Source organism: Pleurodeles waltl, chromosome 5 (assembly GCF_031143425.1).
Source record: "Pleurodeles waltl isolate 20211129_DDA chromosome 5, aPleWal1.hap1.20221129, whole genome shotgun sequence".
Taxonomy (NCBI): domain Eukaryota; kingdom Metazoa; phylum Chordata; class Amphibia; order Caudata; family Salamandridae; genus Pleurodeles; species Pleurodeles waltl.
In genome coordinates, this window is record NC_090444.1 from 595447921 (window position 1) to 595464672 (window position 16752).

The following is a 16752-nucleotide window of genomic DNA, read 5'->3' on the forward strand; positions in this document are numbered from 1 at the left end:
AGAAGCAGCCCTGTCTTCAAGTCCACCAAAGAATGCACTATATGACACAAAGTAGAGTATAATAACAGCAGGGATAGAAGTTGTGTACCATCATAGCACAGTCATTCATATATAGAAATTTAACAAATATAAATCCCAGTATGAAGCACTATCTACAACAAATGGAACAATACAACTTTCCACAGTTTAAACCACATTACTAATTAAAGTGGAAACTAAATTCCAGGGCCTAGAACAGTGGGAGAAGGCCATCTACAGAGAAGAACCAAATAGGTAAGCATTCAAAAACAACTTCCAGAAATCAATTATATCAGATCTTTCATTAAATCCCCTCCTATGGATATACCACTCTAGCTTCCAGCTTTTGGCCAGGACATCAACTGTCCCACGGCGCACACACACAGGACCACAACCTGTCACAACTGTGGTTTGTATCACATTATTCACATAGGCCCTCATTACAAGGCTGGCAGACCCGGCGGTAAAGACTACTGCATTACAAGTTGTGGGGTTTGGCTGAAGTCAAACCCCCCCACGATACCGCTTGGCCCGCTAGTGAGCTCCTCCGGGCCGCTGCCTGCATTACGAGGCAGAAATCGGCCAGGAATTTCATGGTGGTCAAGCCACCATGGAAACGCTGGTGGAAACGCATCTGGCGACAGGAATCCCGAATCCTGTCACCAGCACACCCTCCACACCCCTCCATGCACCCCCAACCATCACCAGAACTCCATGTACCCCCTACCCGTCCACACAACTCCATGCACCCCACCTGTCCACACACTTGCAAACACCCCCCCTACCCAACCGCACATATCTATACAAACACTCCCACCCGCTCTCACACTGACATACACACACCCCCACTCACACATACGCACCCCCCTTTGCAAATCATTCACACCTCCACCTCCCTCTGCATTCATGCACACCCCCACCCACTCCACGCACTCATACATTCACACACTTCCCCTCTGCATACGCACACTTGCACACACACACACCCTCATCCGCACACTTGTACACCCCCTTCATCTGCACACTTGCACACAGGCATCCCCACTCACTTGCAGACTTGCACACAAGCACCCCCACTCATGTGCATTCCAATACACACACCTAATCACTCACACCTTGACACCCCCCTGCATATACATGCAGACAACCCCCAACCGCGTGCATACATCCAGATACCCCCACTTGCTCGCTCACAAACATGCACTCAGACACCCCAATTGCACACATACACGCAGTCTGACAGATACCCCTATCCCTCTGTATACAAACATGCACGCACTCGCACCCTGACACTCCCTCTCAGCATACATGCAGACACACACAGCCTCCACGCACACATACATACACACACTCATTCAGGCACCTGCACACACCACACACATGCATCCAACACCCCTCAGCCCGCCTTTCGGATGATCAACTTACCTTTTCTAGTGAGGTGGTCATCCGGGAGAGGATGGGTCCTGGCATTTTCCACCGCCAGCACTGGACCGCTGACAGGACTCCCCCACGCCATATTACATATCGTAATACGGCCGGCGGTGTATTGATGCCGTGGCAGTGCTGGTGGTGGAATTGCCTCTTTAACTCCGTCGGCCAGGCTGATGGAGTCAGATTTCCTCCCGTAAACAGGCAGATGCCTTTTTAGGTCTCTTAATATGGTGGTCTGTTGACTGCAGCGGCTTAAGCGGTCTTTGACAAAGTGATGGAGAAAAAATAAGGTGCCCGATTTCAAGTTTGCCAGATGGAAAAGCAGACAGTGAACATTGCAAGGGTGCTGGACGGGGGGCCCCTGCACTCCCCATGCCAAGTGCCTAGTGTGCTTCATCCTGGCAAGGAGGGGGTGAGTGGATGCCTTTTTCTACTGGTTCTGGAGGGGCCTTTGTGCCCAGTGTGCTTCATTCTGGGAAGGATGGGGTGAGTGGATGGCTTCTTCCACTGGTTTTGGAGGGGGCTGTGTGCCCAGTGTGCTTCATCCTGGGAGGGATGGGGTGAGTGGATGCCTTCTTCCACTGGTTCTGGAGGGGTCTTTGTGCCAAGTGTGCTTCATCCTGGGAGGGATGAGGTGAGTGGATGCCTTCTTCCACTGGTTCTGGAGGGGGCATTGTGCCCAGTGTGCTTCATCCTGGAAAGGAGGGGATGAGTGGATGCCTTCTTCCACTGGTTCTGGAGGGGGCTTTGTGCCCTGTGATGCACATCTTTGGGAGTGCAAGGTCACAGTCTCTCACTTGGGTGTCAGACCCACAAGATTTGCAGTGGGCAGGATGCATAACACTCCATGGAGGCAGGACTACAGTCCATCCACCAGTGCTGGTGCTGGTGCTGCCAGTGGTGGGGGGAGACTCCAGCCCTTCCCCTGCAGCCTCGGACAGCTGCCCACTGGGCTGCTGTTGCTGCCAGTGGTGCTGGTGGCGGTGCTGATGGCGATGCAGGTGGCGGTGCTGCCAGTGGTGGGGGGAGGCTCCAGCCCTTCCCCTGCAGCCTCGGATGGCTGAAGCACCATGGTTGGCGTTGTGGGTTCAAATTCTGTCACAGCACCAGTCCTCCTGTCCCTCCTGCCTGCAGGGGCAGGCCCTTTGCCGTGTGGTGGTGCCCCCTTGCCCTTGCTGTGTGGTGGTGCCTCCTTGCCCTTGGCAGTTGGTGGTACGTCCTTGCCCTTCCCCTTGGCAGCTGGTGCAGGCACACTGCCAGTGCTGATGGGCGTCTCCTTGGAGCATCTCACACCTGCAGTAGCTGCCGAAACCTCCATGGCCGTGGACTGGGTGGTTGAGGTGCTGGCCTGAGTTCTGCCAACCCTGGCCGACGTGAAGGACGGGCGGAGGGGTAGGAAAGAGGTCAAGGGTGGAGAGGAAAAGCTTCTTAGGCACACTGGTGTGGGAAGAGGGTAAAGGTTTGGGAGTGGAGGAAGAGGGAGTGGTTGTAGGAGGTGTCTGTCTGCTGTGTTTGGGTGCAGGAGCATGGGCTGTAACTACTGTTAAATGTGTTCTGAATACTGGAAAAGATACAGATTTGTGTGTTGTCACAATATGGTTGTTGATTCACCAAAATGCCTAGGGTAGCAGCTGTAACATCACACACCCTTTGAGCCTAATGACAACAAAGGAAGTGATATCATATTATCTTTGACCCAGTGTCTTGTCAGGAAGTAATGTAACTTGAACTTAACCTGGATGATATCAAAATAATTGACATAGCTAAAGATCCATAATATGGTTGTGACTAATATAAAAAAACCCTAATGTCTCTTTTGGATAGACCATGATTCTATCTTGTATGTTGTACAGAGACAGCTCATGCACTCACTACGGCATGTGCAAATCAGACTGCTGGCAAGTCCACTGGAAGGAAAGTGCCTCACAAACAGCTGCCTACTAACACTGCCTGCATGAGCACACCGGCCACTGGTAGAGTCAAGAAAGCTCACTGCTAGCAGCCCAGGTCAGTGGCTCTCAACGAGATCCACAGCTACCAGAAGACCATTTTTGGGTGCTGTCATGATCTTTAAAAGTGGTGATGTGTAACACAGTACTTGTCCTAAATGATAGTGAGCAAAAAGAATGGGCTATGCCTTTTCTTAGAGGGTTTGTAGGGCTTCTCACTCTGAAAAATGTTTGAAAAATGAAGGCCTTTTAAAGAAAATCTTTCACATAAATTTGCTGAAAAAGCCATGGGCTCTGACAGGGCACTCGTTAAATATATAGCAGAATGTGCCACGTCAGTGAAAGTTGACGATATCCAGGATTTTACTGCCTTTTTCTCAAAATATCCTATTGGTGCCCTTACATGACAAAAATAACCTCCTTTGTGCCAGGGCCAAAATTTTGTCATAGGTGAACCTAATATGCTATGGGTGTCCACATATAGCAATAAGTAGATGTATAGTATAATGCCTGTACATAATTTTGCTAGTAGTGCTAGCCATAAACCAAGGTTGGCCCTTATGCTAAACCTTACCCCTAGTATGACAGGGACAGCTTTTTGTCATGGTTGTATCTCTGCGTTATGCAACAGCTGTCCTTTTTTTATGCCAATAATCACATCCAAAGAGCCAGTAGTGGTATTTTATCATGGTTGTCCATTATGAAAAGAATTGCCTCCAATATGCCAGCAGCACAATTTTTCGCTGGATGCCCGATAACAAAAATTCCCTCCAGTATGCCAGTGCCAGCCTCTTGTCATGGAGGTCCCATATGTGAGGTGTTATTCTTACTATGTCAGTGACAGTATTTTGTCACAGTTCTCAGTTATGTTAAGAACTAGCTATGGTATGCCCACGTGGCCTTCCCAGTATTTTGCCACGGGTGGCCCTATAAACCAAGAATTACCTTCACTATGCAATGGCAAAGGTCAACTTGCGAGCATAACACCACTCATTTTGTTCTCACTCACACTCACTCATTGTTACTCTGATTCACTCATACGTATTCACACGGACTTGCACTCACTATGACTCCCACTCCCTCTCCCTCATTCTCATTTACTCTGACTCACTCATACTCACTTACTGACATACAATCTCAATTATTTTCACTCACTACCTGTCCCTTTCACTCCCACACACATGCTCACATACAAACATAGACACTTACACCTAAACACTCCCTCTATCCCACAAACACCCCCCACCAGCAATCATGCACGTAACATAACTTTAAAAAACATTTTTACTTATCTCAACTGCCAGTGAAGGTCCCATTCCAGCTCCTGATGCTCCATTTTCCATTAGAGTAATAGCAAACAATATACAATTAATCATTGTTAGCATAATAAAAATAGATCAAATAGAATAATGGAGCAGTCCCTTTGTTCTTGCCACTGATTTTGTCAAATCTGAGGCTAGGGGTTGTAAAGGCAGTACCACAGGTTAAAAGGGGCAATCCAGGGGTTGTATTACCAACCCCCGGGGAACCCCTAAATGACGTCCATTGGACACAAACACTTTCATAAGAGATGCAATATTAGTTCTCAGTAAATCCCTTTATAAATGTATTTCATGCTTTCTGAAACACAAACTAAAATTTGAAATTACTAAATTAGATACACTGGGCCTAGAAACACAAATATATTGGAGAATCCAACCATAATCAAGTGCTTGCATTTCAATTCAGCCATCACAGTGCAGAGAAAACATTACTTTAGAAAATGCACTCATGTATTCAGGTTCAGGAGGACTACCCTATATCTCTAGCTGGACTGGATTACAATCTGGCCTAAATTGAGGGGTACATTCTGCCCACCTGAAAGTCATTACTTTATTTGTGTGCCTAAGCATTCTTATGGAAACTATACTGTCTACAATATTATTACCTTGAACATTATATTCAACACTAAAAGGCCATATTTACATATTTTCAGGATCAGAAGAATAACAAAAACCAGCGTTCTTCCCGTTACATCAATCCAGCACTTCTCCCCCTTTATTTATATGTTGGGCAATACCTACATTACTAATAGTAATCCCTGATCTGGAGCTTTTCCACAACAGGACTGCTGGGCACCAGCAATCATTTCCCTGCAAGTGTCCGTCATGCAATGTACATCAGGCATGAGTACAGAAACTGTTAAATGGCCCCCACGTGTAGGATAAATGTCATGCGTGTATGAGGAATTTGGTCAGGGGAAAAGAATCTGGTTTGAGAGTATATTTTCTTGGATCAAAAAAACTTTGCCAAGCTGGCAATTTAAACATGCGACCCGTTCATCAAACATCACTCTTGTGAAGGGACCTACTATAATGTAGGCACCTTTTATAGCAGAGCAGTCCCCAACAGGGATGCAAGATTCACCGTCTGAGATGTCTAAATATGGATGACGTTCATCTTCCATTGTGGAAGAGGTACTACCCTCTAACAACCTGGCAGAATTATAGGAGGCCAGGTGAGGCCTAAATAATACTGTAAATGTAAAAATCCAAAAGTGTGTGGAGTTTCACAATGATCTTTTGATGTATTATGCTATGGGCATTTGTGTAAAGCCTACAGATATTTTAAAAGCACAGTAGTGCCTTCTCTAGGCTACTTTTTTAACTGTCATAAATATTCCATCAAATATTTGTGTCACTTAAACTTTGATGTAGGTAGTGTAAGGTTAGTAGAGAGTTTGTTCAACACTCATTTTAGAAATGACTTGTGGGAGAGTTTCTTTTGAGTTTTATATGTACAGATTGCTACACTTGATGTCTTGTCCATTTTCAGATTGGGTTGTCCAATGTCAATTTTCTGGAAGGTCTAAGGTGCTTTCCATATATGCAACATAATCAAGGTAGATAATTGTGAGACAGCATTGAATACTTGGTGATGTGCAACATTTATTCCTTCTTATCAGAGTCGTTATAGAGCATATGTTGCTGCTTTGAAGAAAGTGCTGTTGGTTGGGTAGCACTTTGCCAACTATGGTCCTGATTGCAAAGTAAATACATATATGTGAGGGGACAAAGCATAGCTGAAAATAATATTTTCAAACTTATCCCTGCACATAAATCAGGTTATTACAAATTAATCCTTTTGCAAAGGAGAATAAATGGTTTAGCACAGTGTTTCTTGGGAGAAGCTCTGTTTGAAATTCCCCATTGTTTGGAGATTAACACCTAATTTATAATCTGCTTTTAGTAGTTGCTAAATGAATGGAAGGAGGTTCAGTTGGGGAGTGCATGGAGGCAGATGAGAAGAGCGGCCGAGGGAAAAGGAGGATGTGTTCTGGCAGGGGGAGCCTTAGACATTCCCTAATGCACCACAAAGAGATCAGGCAGTTGCCAGGGATGGAGCTGGGCTGTCTTGCAGCCCATCACCTAAGTGATCTTTGGGCTGGTAGAATCAGGTTCAATGTTGCTGGACCCTAAAAATGCTTGTGTAGAAACACCAGACAGAGCCAGTGATACTACTGCAGCCAACTTAAATCAGGACCTATATGTCTTGGGGATGCTGGTGTGCCTACCACAGTGTAAAGATCTGTCTAGGTTATGCTGTCAGAGAAAGAGCCTTTTTAGTTCTGTCTAGAACAATGGTGTTTGTTGATATAGTTGAGGGCAACTACATATTATCAAACCAATATCCAAAATTATTGTCGGTATATTTAGTGACTGCTGTAAGGACTACCTAAACAGGGATGAGTGAGTGAATGTGTAATGTGTCTTGGGTCTGAGTGGGACGCGTCTGAGATTATTTATACTGTCTTCCAGAGCTGCAGTATATTCATGTCTATAATTAAGCATTGTCTCTTGAATTGTAGTCATTAGTCTTTTAGGAGAAAACCAGATAGTGTTTGTTAAAGGCACTATACCTAATTATAGGAACTCCTGAATTTGTCAAATAAGGAGCAAGATTGCTAGTAGTTGAATAGTAACAGATGATATACATCATTAGCAAGTTGACTTTGCAAGATGGTATGTGGGCACAGTATAAAAATAATAGGATGTGGTCCACTGCAGCATTGGGGTTCCCTGTTGATGAGTGGTGTTCACAGTAATAAAGAAACTGGTGGTTCTTCAGTGCACTACTGGGGTGCATTGAACATCCTTTACCGAGAGACAATAAGCACTGGAGATAATCATGCAAACAACTTTTGAGTGCGAGGCAATTGTCAGGATAATGTAAACAGATGTAAGTTGGAAGTATTTTAATTACAGCATTCAAATATGTTGCTTGCAAATTGTGAAGGTTTGCTAGCAATAATTCAATATAGAACGTTTATAAAATACCTCAGAGACCATTTAACACCAACAAATGTAAATATCTCTTTCTCAAGCATTGTGCAATCCCACAAATACAGCAGCAAAAATAATAAAAAGGCAAAAAAAATCAACCAAATCTTTCTGTGATGTTAAACTTAGATTTAAACAAACCCATGAAAAGGAAGCTAAAAATATCGATACAATTAGCTGGTGCAAAAACTTGAAATATACGGGGAAAATATCAAAACATGGAGATGTGAGGTTTAATAAAATTGCTATACTTTGTATATATTTGGAGCCTACTAATAATTTGATGCATGTCATTACAGTCTTTCAACATGTACTTAAAAAGAAAAACACTATGTGGCAATTAGGGCTGAAGAGATCAAAACACCATTCAGGTGCAGCGTGTTAACATGAAAAAGGACAACATGAAGGTAAGAGTTTCATTAAATGGCTAACATTCTCAATTTTTACTTTAAATACATTAACAACAAATTAAGGGGGTCATTACAACATTGGCGGAAAAAGCCGCTTACTGCCGTGCAGAAGACCGTTAACATACTGCCGCGGCCGCGGAATTCCGCCACAGCTATTATGACCCACATCTCCGAATCCGCCGAAATTCAGACACCCACACAAGTCCGCCACACCAAACGTCAGTGATAAACTGGCAAAAACAAATCCTCCACCGTCACGCCAACAGAAACACGCCCATGCTATTACGACCCATGAATCCACGCGGCGGTCTTTCAACCGCGGTATTCCATTGGCGGTACACACCGCCGCGCTCAAAATACACACACATCTCCAAAACACCGCCACATTGGACAATTCCAAATACACACACCTGATACACATACAAACACCACTCCCACACACCCATTACAATATAAAACACACATCCACATCACCCACAAACCCCTACGACCAAAAATTCGAGACGAAGGCCAGAGAGAGCGAGCACAGCAATAGACAACCCCACCACACAGAGGCACACAACACCATCACCCACACAACATCCACGCACAAAACACCACACACTACTACACATCACCACACTCATCACCACATACACCACCCCACACATCACCTACACCGCCCAATGGCACGCCAAAGACACCCCAGGTTCTCTGAGGAGGAGCTCAGGGTCATGGTGGAGGAAATCGTACGGGTAGAGCCACAGCTATTTGGATCACAGGTGCAGCACACCTCCATAGCTAGGAAGATGGAGCTATGGCGAAGAATAGTCGACAGGGTCAACGCAGTGGGACAGCACCCAAGAAATTGGGAGGACATCAGGAAGAGGTGGAACGACTTACGGGGGAAGGTGCGTTCCGTGGTCTCCAGGCACAACATCGCGGTTCAGCGGACTGGCGGCGGACCCCCACCTCCTCCCCCACAACTAACAACATGGGAGGAGCAAGTCTTGACCATCATGCATCCTGAGGGCCTCGGAGGAGTCGGTGGAGGAATGGACAGTGGTAAGTCAAATCTTAACTATCATATCCCCCACCCTACCTGCATGCTATCACACACCCCCACCCTCGCCTCATCCCCTATCACTCCAACTCCTCACAAATGTACTAATAACACAAACCACCCATCCCAACACCAAGCCCTGCATGACACAACAAAGCATGGACACCCATCACTAAAGCATTCCCACTGCACATAACCATAACAACCCCTAACCATCATCACACAAGCCCCCACACAGGAATGCTAGCACTGGGGTACAAGCTCACACACCCATTGCACACCATGACACACACAGATGCAATAATCATGCTTTTATACCCCTGCAGGACCACTACCTAACGTCACCAGACAGGAGGGTCCAGACATCTCCACCCCACCCACAGAAGAGGCCCACAGTGATGACAGCAGCTCTGGCCAACTGGATCCAGATGACCAGCCCTGACCATCGTTGGCCTCGAGACAGTCGGTTCCCCTCGCACAGGCACAGCCCAACACTGACCTTCCACCCTCTGGAAACACCAGTACAGCACCCACCCAGCGGGCCCATACCTCCGTACCCAGGACACGTCAATCAGCTGTGTGTCCACCACTACAGGGAACCCAGGATAACCCACCACCCCAACAACAACAGGGACCTGGGGGCAGTGGTAGTGGGGAAACGGTCCAGGGGACGGAGGCCCAGGAACACAGGGGAACTTGGAGGGCTGCTGTGCGACAGGGGGCGGACAGGCCAAGGGAACCCACTCTCCACGAGGCCCTCTCCTCCATCATGGGAGCATACCACCACTCCCAGGAGACGATGGCTACGGTCCTGGCCAAGTTTCAGGAGACCCAGCGCCTGCAGGAGGAACAGTATTTGGGCTTCAGGGAGGAACTCAGAACCATCAGCTCTGCCCTGGGCACCATCGTAGGGGTGCTGAAGGACATACAGAACACCATGAGGGACACCGTGGTAGTCCAAGGGGCCCCTGACACTAGCCTGGATGATGAACTGCCCACCACCTCTGCCGGCGCTAGTGAACAGGACGCCCCGCCACAGGACCACCACACCAGCACCCCACCCCCTGCAGATGGAGAACCACCCCGCAAGCGGTCCCTGAGATCCAGGAACAGGACAGAGCAAGATGGCAAGACCCCCGCCAAGAAATGAGACCACCCTGATTGTCATCCCACTGTCCCACTTTGTAACCCTGTCCAGATTGGAACTGTCCCAGCTCCACTTCCTATGCCCATATGGGCAGTGCACCTGTGAGACTAATAGACTGGACTCTGCCATGGACATTCCTCCACCATCACCCCTCACCATTTTACCAACCCCTCCCATATTTAGCACTTCAATAAACACCCTTGAACCACAAAACAATCTGGAGTCAGTCTGTGTTTTCAAAAATGTGTATTAGCTATAACAATGACAAAATCCGTTCACAATAGTAATGTCAACATACCTATGTCACACATCACAAGTCCATGAAGGATGCAAGCAGATGACACACGTTGGTAACCACACCTGTGAAACCGTAATGGAAATGTATAACTCAGTTACCAAATACTGCTTGAAATAGACAGACAGGATAGAGGTAGAAGTATGAAAGTAAAAGTAGTAGTAAAGAAAGTGTTCTCACCTGTGTGTCACTGAAAATATTGCTGTATGACTGAGTCCCTGTTGTCAATGTCTTCTTCTTCTGCTTCCTCCTCATCAATGCCCACAGGCTCCACAGCTTCCACAACACCGTCATCTGGACCATCCTCCTGCAGAAAAGGCACCTGGCGTCGCAAAGCAAGATTGTGAAGCATAGAGCAGGCGATGATGATCTGGCACACCTTCCTTGGTGAGTACAATAGGGAACCACCTGTCATATGGAGGCACCTGAACCTGGCCTTCAGGAGGCCGAAGGTGCGTTCAATCACCCTCCTAGTCCGCCCATGGGCCTCATTGTAGCGTTCCTCTGCCCTTGTCCTGGGATTCCTCACTGCGGTCAGTAGCCATCACAGGTTGGGGTAACCAGAGTCCCCTAATAGCCACACCCGGTGCCTCTGGAGTTGACCCATCACATAAGGGATGCTGCTATTCCGCAGGATGTAGGCGTCATGCACAGAGCCAGGGAACATAGCATTTACCTGGGAGATGTACTGGTCTGCCAAACATACCATTTGTACATTCATCGAATGATAACTATTCCGGTTCCTGTACACCTGTTCACTCCTGTGGGGGGGGACCAGTGCTACATGGGTCCCATTAATGGCACCTATGATGTTAGGGATATGTCCCAGGGCATAGAAGTCACCTTTAACTGTAGCCAAATCCTCCACCTGAGGGAAAACGATGTAGCTCCTCATGTGTTTCAGCAGGGCAGACAACACTCTGGACAACACGTTGGAAAACATAGGCTGGGACATCCCTGATGCCATGGCCACTGTTGTTTGAAATGACCCACTTGCCAGGAAATGGAGCACTGATAGCACCTGCACTTGAGGGGGGATTCCTGTGGGATGGCGGATTGGTGACATCAGGTCTGGCTCCAACTGGGTGCACGGTTCCTGGATTGTGGCACGGTCAAACCTGTAGGTGATGATTAAATGTCGCTCCTCCATTGTCAACAGGTCCACCAGCGGTCGGTACACCGGAGGATTCTGCAATCTCCTCACATGTCCCAGCGGACGGTGCCTAGGAAGGACAAAAGTGACCATAGAGTCAAGCAATTCAGAGGTATGTACCCACAGCAACCCAGAACACGAAACAAATTCCCAAAAGTTGTATGTATGTGTGTTGAGTCCAGGCCTAGGTATGTGTGACGCAGTTGAAAATGAAGCCATGTGGGCCCCTGAAATGGCGGCTGCCTGACCTCTAAACTGGGACAATGGGATGTGAGGTAACTGCGCTGGCGTTGTACACTGTCGCGGTAGGCGGTCGGAGATCGCGGCGCAATGATGCATTGGTTATCATTGGACCCTATGGGTCCCAGGAGCCAATGAGGAAGTGCACCGGCGGTGATGATACGCACCGCCGCGGACGTGACCGCCATTTTCTATCTGTGCAATCACTCAATACCTGATCTTCGACAGGAGAGGACCTACACCGCAAGTGCTGCTGTGACCTCGGTCTGGAAGAGACAATGGCACGTGTGTCTGGGGAAAGGGCCCCTGCCTTCACTGCACAGGAGTTGGAGAAGCTCGTGGACGGGTTCCTCCCCCAGTACAAGCTACTCTACGGTCCTCCAGACCAACAGGTTAGTACATAGGGTTCTAGTTGTATGGGCTATGCCTGGGTGGAGAGGGCTGGATGTAAGAAGGAAGGGGGCAGAGTTCTGCGACCATGAATGAGTGTGAATGCATGTGCCACATGGCAAGTGCAGGGATGTGGGCCACTCACTTCGACGGTGCAGTTGGTAATGACTTCTTTTCTTCCCCTGTACATGTCATGTAGGTCAGCGCCCACCAGAAGAAGGATATTTGGCGTGCCATCGCCAAGGACATCCAGACCCTGGGGTTCCACCACAGACGGAGCACCCACTGCCGGAAAAGATGGGAGGACATTCGCCGCTGGAGCAAGAAGACGGCGGAGGCTCAGCTGGGGATGGCCTCCCAACGTGGGAGGGGTGCCCGTCGCACCATGACCCCCCTGATGTTCTGGATCCTGGCGGTGGCCTACCCTGAGTTGGATGGGCACATGAGGGCATCACAGCAGACACAAGGGGGTGAGTACACTCTCATTCTGCTGACTTTGCGTGCAGTGGAGGGGTCTGGGTGGGGGAGGAGGGCTGTGGGTTTCTCTAGGTCAGGGCGAGTTCCGTAGGCTAGGCCCCTCCGTAATGCAGGCCATGTGGCACTCCACCCCACCCCTGTAGAATGCCAAGTACAGGTATACATGCCCCTGTGTCATCTATGTGTGCAGATGTCCACCATAGCCATGTAGGCCATATCCCAGGAACTGCATCTGTAGAGGCCAAGAGAGCGGCGTAGTACAGGGGGCTGCTGTGTCTGTATTGTCTGTCAATGGTAGCGGTAAGCCATGCACTCAACCTGTCATTCTTCTGTTTCCCACCCCCTTTTTGTGGTCTCCCTGTTCTTTTGTGCATCAGCATCATCAGGTGGAAGTACAGTGGCACCGGAGCACGAGGGGGCTGCATCCCACATGGCCATGAAGGGCCACACCACGGACTCTGAGTACACCAGTGGGAGGGGAGCTTCACGGCAGTCTACCATTGTGAATGCCATCCAGGGTGTAGAGATGGAGTTGCAACACACTAATGCATTCCTGGAGGGCATTCATTCTGGTCAGGCTGCCCATCATCGAACCCTGAAATCTCTGGCCTCAGCTCTGATGGCAGCCATTGTCCCTGTGTCTAGCCTCCTCCCTCCAACTTCCTCCACCCGGACCCAATCCCCTGTACCTCAACCTATCCCAAGCACACCATTAGACCAGCCTGCACACACCTCAACACACAAGGGTAGCTCAGGCAAACATAGGCACCACACATCCCACAGGCACTCACACAAGCATCACCCACATACCAACACAGCAACATCCACTGCCTCCACTGTGTCCCCCTCGTCGTCGTCTCCCTCCTCCCTCCCAGTGTCGTCTACACTCTCACCTGCATGCACTACCACCACAGCCACTAGGACTCGCACCAGAACACCCACCACCACACCCCGCTCACCTGCACTCACCACCCCCACTACCATTTACACGTCCCCTGTGTCCTTTCCAAGTGTGTCTGTGACGCCCCCTCCCAAAGTACACAAACGTGGCCACACACACACCCAACATCCATCCACCTCACAACAGCCTCCAGATTATGCACCTGCACCCAAATCACCAAAAGTTACACCTCCTACAACCACCTCCTCATCCTCCACTCCCAGACCCCCTCCAGCTACCCGTCCCAGTGTTCGTCATAAACTTTTCCTGAGCAACGTTGACCTCTTTCCCACCACCACCCCCCCTCCAATTCATAGGTCCCATAGTAGCACCTCAGCCAAAAATAAACCGGTACCAGTGGTGCCTGTTAGAGGTATGTGGAGTGCACCGAGCACCAGGGCAGCCAGTGTGACACGGAGCCAAAGCACAGCCAGTCCCCCCCCTGTGAAGCACCAGAAGTTGGACAGTGCCCGACGGGAAAGGGTGAAGACTCCTGCCGGCAAAGGCGCTCACAAGGGTCCCGGGGGGAGTGTCGAGTCAGCTGTGACTCCTCCCAAGGTGGAGAAGGGGCAGAAGAAAGCGCCAAAGTGTGGGAGGAGCAGCATGGCGGAGAAGGCCGCCATCATCCCCGCTGCCCAGGACGCCACCGCCAGCCCCATCGTCACTGGTCAGGAAACCACCGCCGGAGTCAGTGCCCAGGAGGGCAGCACAATCGTCACTGGTCAGGAGATCAGTGCCCAGAAGGGCAGCACAATTGTCACTGGTCAGGAGACCACCACCAGAGTCAGTGCCCAGGAGGACAGCACATTCGTCACTGGTCAGGAGACCACTGCCAGAGTCAGTGGCCAGGAGGGCAGCACAATCGTCACTGGTCAGGAGACCACCGCCGGAGTCAGTGCCCAGGAGGGCAGCACAATCATCACTGGCCAGGAGACCACCGCCAGAGTCAGTGCCCAGGAGGGCAGCACAATCGTCACTGGTCAGGAGACCACCGCCGGAGTCAGTGCCCAGGAGGGCAATGAGGGAACGCCATGGCACACACCGCTGCACAGGTCAGAGACAGCAAAGTCAAGCACCGCTGAACAGGGCAAGCACTGCTGAACTGGGCAAAGACAGCCATGGCAAGCACCGCGGAACAGGTCAAGCACAGCTGAACAGGTCAAGCACCGCTGAACAGGGCAAGCACCGCTGAACTGGGCAAAGACCGCCATGGCAAGCACCGCTGAACAGGTCAAGCACCGCTGAACAGGTCAAGCACCGCTGAACTGGGCAAAGACCGCAATGGTAAGCACCGCTGAACAGGGCAAGCACCGCCAACTCAGGCATGTGCGGCAGGGGCAATGACGGAACTGGGACCGTCACGGGGAGAGTGATGCACTCTGGGCACCTATCCCCCTTCAGAACCAGTGGAGAAAGGCATCCACTACCTCAGTCCTTAACAGGATGAAGCACTCTGGGCACCAGTCCCCCTCCAGAACCAGTGGAGACATGCATCCACTCCGTCTGTCCTTCACAGGATGAAGCACTCTGGGCACCAGTCCCCCTCCAGAACCAATGAGACTGTTATCCACTTGAGAGACTGTGGCTTTGCACTCCCCAGGATGGTACAGTGGGCAAACCACCCACTGTAGAGACTTGAGAGACTGTGGCTTTGCACTCCCCAGGATGGTACAGTGGGCAAACCACCCACTGCAAAGACTTGTGAGACTGTGGCTTTGCACTCCCCAGGATGGTACAGTGGGCAACCCACCCACTGAAAAGACTTGTGAGACTGTGGCTTTGCACTTACCAGGATACATCAATGGGCATGAAGCCCCGTCGTGAATCTGGCGTGGTGCTGTCATCCGGCTGAGGTGCCCCCCTTCCCTTCCCTCTGAGGTGCCTGTTGTATTTCTATCTGATGCCCCTGCAGTGTTCTCTCCATTTCAGGACAGGTATCTCGTGTGGGCCTCGCCCATGCATTTTGGTCCCAGTGGTCCATGGACATTGGATGGCGCATACCTGCACTACTGATCGTGATGTTTATTTTTGGCATTTGTATATATTTCTGTATATATTGGCTTACTGTATTGTGCTACATTACAATGGTTGTACTCATTTCCTTTTGTCTTTGCATTCTTCTGGGGGGGGTGTTACTGTGATGTTTGGATATGTATTGGTGTGTGTGTTGTAGTGGGTGAGGGTCGGGGTGGGGGTGGGGGTGTTGCATGTGTGTGTCCGTGACTTTTGCCTCCCCCCTCCCCTATGTCGTAGGTGCAGTACTCACAGTTGTCTAGGCGCCGCCGTTGCTGATGGTCATAGAGGAGCAGGAACACAATCGCAGGGAGTATTTGGAGTTCCGGCTCCATGGTGCCCTCCTTCCTCGTGGAGTTTGTTCAGGTGAGCGTTTTCCCATTGGAATGGCTGTTTCCGCCGTGTTTTTATCCACGGTGAATCCGCCCCGGAAAAGGTGGCCGATTGGCCTGTTGTAATACAGTGGGCGGTACTTTGTCTTCCGCCTGTCTGTTGGCGGTGACCGCCGCGCTGTTTGTCTGTACCGCCGTGGCGGTCGGAGTGTTAAAGTGGCTGACTTTGTTGGCGGTTTCCGCCACGGTCATAATTCCCTTTTTTTTACCGCCGGCCTGTTTGTGGTATTACCGCCGCTTTAACACCGCCCGCCAGGATTGTAATGACCCCCTAAATGTATGTTACTTACGAGCAAATAATAGATATTAGCTGACAGTGCAAACTTCTGACATTAAGGGTTTGCAAATGAAACATTTTAAAAGGCATGCTAGCTTTTATTTTTATTGAATCTGCCTTTACCTTGAACTTTCCCTTAGTTTCAGGCCTTGCTCTTCCTGGTTTCCTACACAACTGAAGCTCAATTGGGCCTGAAATCTGCAGACTGGAAGAAAAGAAAAAAGACAACTCTCAGAGCTAAAGGCAGCATCAGCCTTAA